The following is a 9,306-nucleotide window of genomic DNA, read 5'->3' on the forward strand; positions in this document are numbered from 1 at the left end:
TTTTTTTACGGTTTCTTTTGAATTGCTTTTGAAAAACAGCAGCATGTTCCTAAAACACAGTATCTGTCTGATTGTGGTAGTCGGTGTGTGAGCTCCAAGATTACATCCCAGCAGACATCTCATATTTCAGTTACCAAGAATTTTCTACTTTGAGAGCTTTCAAGGTTCAGTGAACGCTAAGATATGATGAGAGATTGGAGAGGGAGATGGGAGGGAGAGAGTAGCAGGAATTCGCCTCAGTTCAAGTTTGTTTCGGAGCCCAAGTCAAACAGTTACATTTGGAAAGCGTGGTAAGAGGAGACGTTGTTTACTCTGCTGCAAAGCTCAGCAGGTCGTGCCAACAGCTGTCGCAGGGAATTGTGGGAGACTTTTTCCGGAACGGGGTGTCGTCATCGGTTTGTACATCGCACCCGTCCGCGTGAATAATAAATGAAGCTGAAATAAATTTTTAACACCCATTTGCTTCATCATCCTCCCACCTAGCTCTGTGTGAGACAACGTGCCAGCGACATACAATACAGCCCAAGTATAAGCCACACACACACAAACACACTGTGCGATCCACACACACACACACACACACTGTGCGACCCACACAAGCTTTAGCAAACGCGTCATCCTTCCACCTTTTATTAAAGGAATAATGATCAAAGAGGAGAGGGAAAATGTATTGTCGCATCCTTGTAATGAAGAAATCAAAGGCAGTCGATGACAGAATTGTTGACAGCGGCGGTCAGCTGGTGCTCTATTTTTGAGTGTGTGTTTTTTTGTGATGTAAACTCAACGTGTGATGCAAGGTGCTCTAACACACTCGCTGTGTGGTTTGATTCTCCCCGTCGAGCAGGGTGACCTGGCATTTCGGTGACTTTTAAAGGTGCTACCATGCTGACATATTGCTCTGCCTTATTTTCCCAGAGTGCTCTTTTGTTGTCGGCTTTATTTTTTTTATTTTTTTTCCCGATCAAACTTGAGTTTGGCTCATACAGTATGTGCTTTTACTTATTTTCCTTTTTTTAAAGTCCGGTCTAAACACGCTGGGAGTTTGTGCTGCTGTTGGCGATCATTAATATAAACACACTTGATGTCTGTGAGGGTAAAATCCTTCCAGGAATTGTTTTACACTGATACACTTTAATTAAAAATGTTCAAGAGTTACTTGCTGCATAAATAACACATTCAGCCTTTTTGATGCACAAATTTAAACTTCATGAGAAACCACTCAAGTTTGTAATTTCCTACATTTCCCAACAAACCCATTCTCTAATGTTGTGCAGATCATCTATTTACTTTTTAGTGTGAAATCTATCTACCCAGTGTTATCAGGGTTTCCCCCACAAAAGTTGATCGCCCGGTGGAAAGTGTCTTTTTACCCCTGCTGGGGCCAGTCACCGACTGATGGCAGCATTAATATAGAGCCCAATAGTTTCTGTGGCAACAAAATCATGGACGGACTCGTGAAATGGAGAATTCAAAAAAGGTATAAGGGTCCTGATTACCCTGTTGGGGTTGTATTTGCTATGACAACCGCCTCGCTCTACAGTATCCCGCTTATTACATGGCCAATTACCAAATAAATAAATTAGCCACAAAATATTGATTTAAATGGGAGATCATTGATTTAAATACAATTGGTATTGCTTCCACTAATGACAATGGTCTGTTTCATCTTTACGTTTGGAATCCTGCGTCCATAGCAGCGTTAAAACTGTAGCTAGCTGTTTAATGCAAACCTGTCAACACCACCTTACGGGCTGTGGTAGTTGCTGTAGCTATATTTTATTGGGTGCTGCCGTGGTGTACAAATTACCCAGCTGCTGTTTTAATCACAGCAGGAACTGACACAACATCAGCTGAAGCGTTGTAGTGAGCTAGCGGGTTACCGGCTGTTCTAATTCATATAAAACTGAACGTTTCTGTTGTTGACAGCTACATCTCTATATAGCGTCTATTATCGCTACATCTTTATATACCATCTGTGATCGCTACATCTTAATATAGCATCTATGACCGCTACGCAGTAACTTCAGCCGTAGGGACTACAACGCTAATTAGTTAGCTTAGCTACATTGCAACATGTTTAACGTAATTTACAGCGATCATAGACGCTATATAAAGATGTAGCGATCATAGACGGTGTACATATAGATGTGGCGATCATAGATGGTGTATATAAAGATGCAGCAATAGGCGCTCACCATTATCTGGTGTCATTGCTTGAATTGGAGGACAGAAGTTGCTCCACGTTTCCACCCTTTTTGCCACAGCTGATAAATTACCCGGACTTCTTTCAGCATATTGATTGAAAGCTGTCCTCCAGAGTGAACAGAACTGCATCTAATGGTGTGTTATACTTGGCAACGGTTATCAAGAAAATAAAGGAACGCGTAATTCAACCAAGCCGTGTAATTAATGCCTAATATCAAATTGTTTTATGCATTATGTTAATTGTTTCTGTATTTTTTATTTAACCTTTATTTATCCAGATAAGTCGATTGAGAGCAAATTCTCATTTGCAACAAAGACCAGATGTCACATTCACACAGTTACACATTCGTACCTGGAAGCTGCCCAGCACAACCACAGTATGATCTGCTGGCCACTGAGCAGTAGAGGGTGACAATTTTTCAGGACTCCCGCGGGTCACGTGATTCCCGTGGGGGACCCACGGTACGGTAGTCAATCTCACTGTTGGTAACGTGATAGGGACGGATAGAGCATTGAAATGGGAGCGGGTGGGAGACTATGCTAACTCGGCTGCAAAATGCAGTGATACATTGCTATCTTTGGTCCGTCAGGTCTACCCGGCAAAATTGAAACTCCTGCGTTGCTGCCACGCCACCTGGGGAAATTAGCTTGTTTATTTCATATTATTGTGTAAATATGTTTTTATGTATGCATTGTTAACCAAGGAAATTCCTAGTAGGAGCTACTAACCTGGCAACAAATCTTTTACTGATTCTGATTTTAACTTGAGATTTGAAAAATATGACTAGGTCTAAGTTTTGGAGCCGCCCCACCGTAACTAGTTTTAAAAAAAAAAAAAGTCAAAATAATAATTCCCAGTGGCTTGGGCCCGGTGGGGGGGCAACTCAGGCCCTGTGGGCCACCAGGCTTGTAATATACTGCTTTGTACTTATGATGATACTCTGTATCATCTGTTGTGTGTCTGTCCATCCTGGAACAGGGATCCCCTCTGTTGGTCTTCCTTCTTTTTCTGACTTTTTTGCTCCATCCCGTCACACACGGCCGTAAATGTGAGCAGTGAAGGATGTGAGGCACACGGAAATCAGTTTGCTGGTTTGTTATCGGTTTGTTATGAGAGTTGTTTGCTATTGGTTGAGGCTGCGATTTCGAGGGTCAAAGTTCACCAAAGTTTGCCTCAAAGCGATGCAAATTTGCTTTGCCCCCGAAGGTGAATGTTTTATCGGCCCTTTCGTTCACATAGCATGGAAGTGAATCGAGGACCTAAGGATTGAAGGTGTAGTGTGCGATACAGATTGCAAAGCCCTTTGAAGCATATTTGTGATTTAGGGAAATATGAATAAAATTGGCTTGACTTGATGTTTTCCGCCTATGTTATAAATCACAAACAGAATAGAGTACTGTACATTTCATGTTACCATTTTCCAGAACCAACAACATGGTTTTAAATGTTTGAATGTCTGTTATTTGCCTTGCTTATTTGAGTTCCATTCATTTCAGGACATTTCAGACTTTTTTTTTCCTGCTGGGAGTTATTTTCTATTAAAGCATGGCCAACAGCTGCACTTGTCTGTGGATATTTTCTGAGCAACCAGGACAATGTTTCTGCCAAACATTGTTGTTGTTAGTTCTCTGTCGTATCTGTGTGATGTTCTCAGTGACAGATATCTTGAAACCTGGCCAGACAAACCAACCAACTTGTCAGACCGTAGCCCTCTTTACTTTACTTTAAACTCAAATTTGGAACCAAGTGGAAGATAAAATCAAAGTGGATGTTGGTGGTGCTGTAGGTTGGATCGTGAAGATTTAGCCAAAGAATTTGAACATCCCTCCCCTCCTTTCTGCTAAAGCCCAAACTGTCCCTTAAGCCCCTCCCCCCATGAGGGACCATGAATGTGTGTGTCCTCTGATTGGAGGATCGGAACAGGGAGCTGTGGATTTTTGCAGATTGCACTACAGGCTGTAGGTGGTGCTAGAGGAGCTGGATTTTCCTTCATCTTCAATCATTGCTTCATGTAGTTCTACTCGGACATAGGGGCAGTTTTAGCAAATATGAAATAAAGTTAGTTTTATAAGTCTCACCTACTCCATCTTTAAGGACTACTTCGAATGGAATAATAATGGCGAGGTAAGCAGTCCTGAGAGGTAAAATAATTGGTTACAGTTACCTAGAGATATCTTTGCAAAAATAAACATATTCTCTAATCAGAACCGTTGAACAGTTGAAGGATGCATTAACCAGGAAACTAGAGAACAATGAAATTAATGAGATCTACACAAAAGATGGTCTCTTAAGGGCTTCCTTTAGTCCAAATTACTGCTTATTAGTTAGTTATTACATATTCCAGTCAAAGTACTAGATCATCTTATGTTTCATAAAGGCAATAATGGCCGTAATATATTACTTTTTACAGAAGTGGTTTCCCAGGTGCAGGAGCGTTTTGGTAAAGACAGAGTGAGAGGAGACATTAAAGTGATTTTTCTCTCTGCACTCCTAATTACTTGTCTTCCTCTATCTCTAAAAAATAATTTCATATTTCATAAGGTGTCTTTGCCTCGGCATACCGCCACCCTGCCAAACTGTCGGTGTGCCATCCGGTGTCATTTTGATCATGGATATTTAGCAAAGGAGAGGGAGAAAAAATATATATCTCCCAATTATCCGTGCTGACGGTCTTTGCAGAGCGGTTGACCTCAACCTCCTTGTATCTTAGCAATTTAATTTGACCCTGTCTGTGTGTTGTACGTGCTAATTAGAAAGCATTTCAAAGAGAAACTCACACCAGGAGCGCCAGAGAGAAAGACGGAGAGAGAGAGAGATGGCGAGAGAGACGGAGATAAACACTTCAACATAAGAAGATGTAATAGCTGTGAGTGTTTTAAAAGAATATTCCAATGCCTTGATAGCTTTGCAGTGAGCTGAAATTGAAAAGAGAAAAGATGAGGAGACCAGGGGAGTTTATGTGGGAAAGAACTATTCTTTCTAGTCATGTTGCAGTGGATGAATAAGGTGGCCCGCCCTTCTTTTATTACGGTGACCTCCGTTTGTTGATCATCATTAGGCAATTAGCTAAAAATAGCGATAAGAACAAGGAACAGGGCCCCCAGGAAAAGAACAATGGTATGAGATTATCCAGGATATTTATTCAATGAAAAAGCTAACATACCAACTGAAAGTTTATTAAAGGCAACAAGAGCTGGGAAAAACTGGTCATTAACAGAAAGCCTGATGCCAACGAGTTGCCCTTGGTTATGGATGCTCATGATGTTCATGAAGTAATGAAAAAAATATTCCTCATACCTTAACACCAGCAGGGTTTCCCCCATTGTAATGCAAGCAGGCCGCCGCCACTGGGTGTCATTTTGTAATGTATTTTTAAGACGTTTCCTAAACTACAGTTACAGTGGCGGCTTGTTTGGAAACTTAGTCATATTTTTTAATCTCCAGTTAGCTTCAAGTAGGGACTTAATGTAGGACCTTTAAACTTTGCGTTTCCATCCATGATTCTGTTATGACAGAAACTATTGGGCCCTATATTAATGCTGTCATCAGTCTATGACTGGCCCCAACCGGGCCCTCGTTGCAAAAGAAGACACTTGCCACCAGGCTAAACGACTTCTCTGGGGGAAACCCTGAACAGAAAAGGTAAAGTCATGTAGGTGACATATGAGAAGTACGTTTATTACGTTATATATTACGTTACGTTTCAGATTCTAACTCCCATCTTGTAAAATATTGACGCTTAAAGTCTCCTGTTTGCGTCATATAACTTGCTTTAACTAAACACGCTTGGTCGCGACTATTGGTGTCCCTTTTGACGCAGTTATGTTAAGGAAAAGGTCCACAACACGCAGAAATGGGACGGTTGGGTTTAGGTCGGGGGTGGGTTTGTGTTTCCGTGAAATGTGGGAATAACAGGACGGTTAAAGAAGAAGACGAAAGCGACTTTGGGAAAACGCATGACACAAACCCTGGTCTCCCCTGGACTCCCTACGTGGAATTTCGGCCATACATACTACTCGCTAAACCCCGTGGAGCTGCTGCTCTTCCCAGTCCGTTTTTTTCCATTGCTTCGGACGCTGACAGCCACTGTCCAAACGGTATTTTATGAGTTCGGAGTGAAAACATGTTGTAAAATAAGTCAATGTTGACTTTTGGTTCCACATGGTACGGGGAAAAACTGTCTACTAGGTGAAAGTCCTGCGTTTGCTTGACCCATCCATCGACCCAAACCGCCTCCATAAATGTCAGTTCCTCCTTTTTGTTTTTCATAATAACTACGGCCATTAAACCTCGCCACCTAACCATAAACGTAAAAGTGGGTCATAATAAGCAGCTTGCACAGATGACCTATATGGTCGTTTTTCTCAGGAGGATTGTTTGAAAAATTAAGCTCTTTTTAAAAAAAAAAAAAAAAAGGAAAGAAAAGCATTCTCTTTTCAAATATTACTAACAAAAATTAGCCTTCAAAATGGTTAAATTGTGTTTTAAATGGAGGGTTTGGTTTTAGGTTAGTTTCGGTTGGGGGGCAGAGGAGCAAATAAAGCAGAGGATTATAAATTGAAGTAAAGCAGATGGGAGGAGGCTCTCCTCAACCAAATCTATTACTAGAGTCTGCAGAGCTGAGAAGGTCCCACGTCCAATTAGCTGTTTCATCTCAGAGTGGAATGTGGTCTATAGGAAGATGCTGCCCAGCAACATTACCTCCTCTCAATAACTTACAGCTCAAGTGTGGTGTGTGTGTGTTGTGTGTGTGTGTGTGGTGTGTGGTGTGTGTGTGTGTGTGGTTGTTGTGTGTGGTGTGTGTGTGTGTGGTGTGTGTGTGTGTGTGTGGTGTGTGTGTGTGTGTGTTTGTGTGTGTGTGTGGTGGGGGGGTGTTGTTGTCAGAGCCTATTATGCCTTGGCCTTTATTACCACTTAGTGTCTTTCTGCCAAGTTCTCTTTTGCTGCCTCCCTCAAAGTGAAATCACTCTGTGTGTGTGGTGTGTGTGTGTGTGTGTGTGTGCGCGCGCACGCCGGTTTGTGCACGTGCTTGTTTGCGTAGCCGTCAGCGTGTCAGATTACTTTTTAAGGCAGATTGCCATATCATGACTTTGCATTTTCACTGTCGCTTTGAAGTTTTCAAGAGCATCTTTTTCGCATCACCTACTGTATACCGTGTGTGTGTGTGTGTGTGTGTGTGTGTGTGTGTGTGTGTGTGTGTGTGTGTGTGTGAGAGAGCCAGTGTGTTTGCATGAATTATTTACTTTTATATTTATTTTGCAGCATGGCCGTGTACTTTGTTTGCGGGGATTACAGACGGTGGGAGCTCAAGCCTCTTAGCCCCTCACAGGCTGCCACAGCTGCCTGCCACTTCTAATGACACTTCAGACTAAGACTGGCTAAGTCCATAGTCAGGTTTATTAGTTTAGAGAATGCTTGAATGAATACAGCCTCTTTTTGCATGAGCGGGTGTGTACTGTATGAGTTTTGAGAGTGAGCGATTGCCTCGCTCAGGCAGCTCTGACAGGCCTGTAGAGTTTAAATGAGAGGGATGCTTTACACGGTGAACATAAACGTCTGCTTTGGCATCGACGTGTTCTGACACAACGCACCAGCATTCAAACAACTCCATTACCTAATGAAGGATGCAAATCTAAACCCCTCTGTCTTTCGCTCCCTGATGACTTGAGCTAGTTTGCTATAATAATGTCATTTAATCGTGTCTCATTGTTAACTTGACGAGGCCTCCCTCGGGAGCCGTTACGGCATCTTGTATTCTTAGCATGCACAGGCATGTGAGGTTTTTTTTTTCTGTGTGTCCTTCACAAAAAAATGTCTTTGGGCAAACAATCTGTCTAATTTACTTCTTTTTTTCTTAAAGACAAACCCACAATAAAGCTGGATGAGCACTACAGATACGTAGATGTTTGGCACCCTTTCTTGCTGCTTTTGCAGTGGCAGGTGCGAAGGCCAGGAGGATTTTTTTGGGAAGGATCCCTGCTGCCACTAACACGGCTGATTGCATGTTGCAGTGTGTGTTCATTTGCTGGCCTTGTGTTTCAAAATACCTTTGAAAACCAAAATGAACCTTAAAACGTGCGTGCCTAAAAGATAAACGCACATCTGTTTTCTATATAAATAACACAGGACCTAATTTTTTATTTTAGAACAATAGCACAGAAACTCTTTTCAAGAAAAGTTGCGGGATACATAATCGCGCATCTACGAAAGAGAAAACTTAAGAAAGGTCTTCCCGAATTTGGTTCAATTGAGCAAGTTCATGTCAACTAGCGTTAGCCATGGTGCATTCTGTGCGGAGACGAAGACATAATATCTAGTAGTTAAGACTAGAAAAGCGCTATATAAATACAGTTCATTTACATTTAAGAACTGATTCTATATTCATGAACTTTCCTGGGATTTTGCTCTTTCCATGCAACTGTTGTTAAAAACCACGATTGTTTTCCTAAACTAGGTGGTTTTGGTGCCGCATGACGCTCACTCTTTGTTGCCTAAATTTAACTTAATAATGTCCGCCGAATCAACCAGCAGCTCGCTGTGCACTGTACCCAGCTCAGTCACCTTTTATCAGATAAACTGAACTACCAACTGCTGCTGGTACGGTGCTCTAACCGGCGTCACATGACCAGCCTGCGGTCGTATTTTATTTTTAACAATTAATATGCATTGTTTTGCAAACATTTTTGTACGATATCCTACGAACCCGTTTAGAAGAATGCGCTGTTTAACTCACAAAACATCCCATTATCAAAGGGCCCATGCAGAAATACACTCAGCGATACGTTAATGCACCATTTGATAATCATACAGTAGGCTACTTGTAAAGTAGCGGTATGTGGTGGAAACATATCTTACAAACACGTATTCCACAGCCACTTTAGAACTGCTGTAAAACTGATCTTCAATTTGATAACGTGAGGATTTTCATCTATTTTCTTACACTATTCCTCTGCATCACATCTTTGGTAACATTTTAATCTCAAATTGAAGCTAAAAACTGTTGCAATGTGCATGAGCTTTCCCTGGGATTCTGCCATTTTCATGCATCTGAAACCTAACTAACTTGTGTGGTCTCTGTGTGTGTGTGTGTGTGTGTGTGT

The 9,306-nt window shown here is 41.7% G+C and overlaps 1 long non-coding RNA gene across 1 annotated transcript in view; it reads left to right on the top strand.

Annotated features, from left to right (window-relative positions):
* LOC116673235 (uncharacterized) overlaps positions 1-9,306 on the top strand; it is an 18,577-nt gene that overhangs the window by 951 nt on the left and 8,320 nt on the right. Inside the window, exon 2 of the long non-coding RNA XR_004327793.1 lies at positions 2,399-2,402. This is a non-coding gene — a long non-coding RNA (uncharacterized LOC116673235). The remainder of the gene's footprint in view (positions 1-2,398; positions 2,403-9,306) is intronic.

The sequence above is a fragment of the Etheostoma spectabile genome, chromosome 23 (assembly GCF_008692095.1).
Source record: "Etheostoma spectabile isolate EspeVRDwgs_2016 chromosome 23, UIUC_Espe_1.0, whole genome shotgun sequence".
NCBI classification, from domain to species: Eukaryota; Metazoa; Chordata; class Actinopteri; order Perciformes; family Percidae; genus Etheostoma; species Etheostoma spectabile.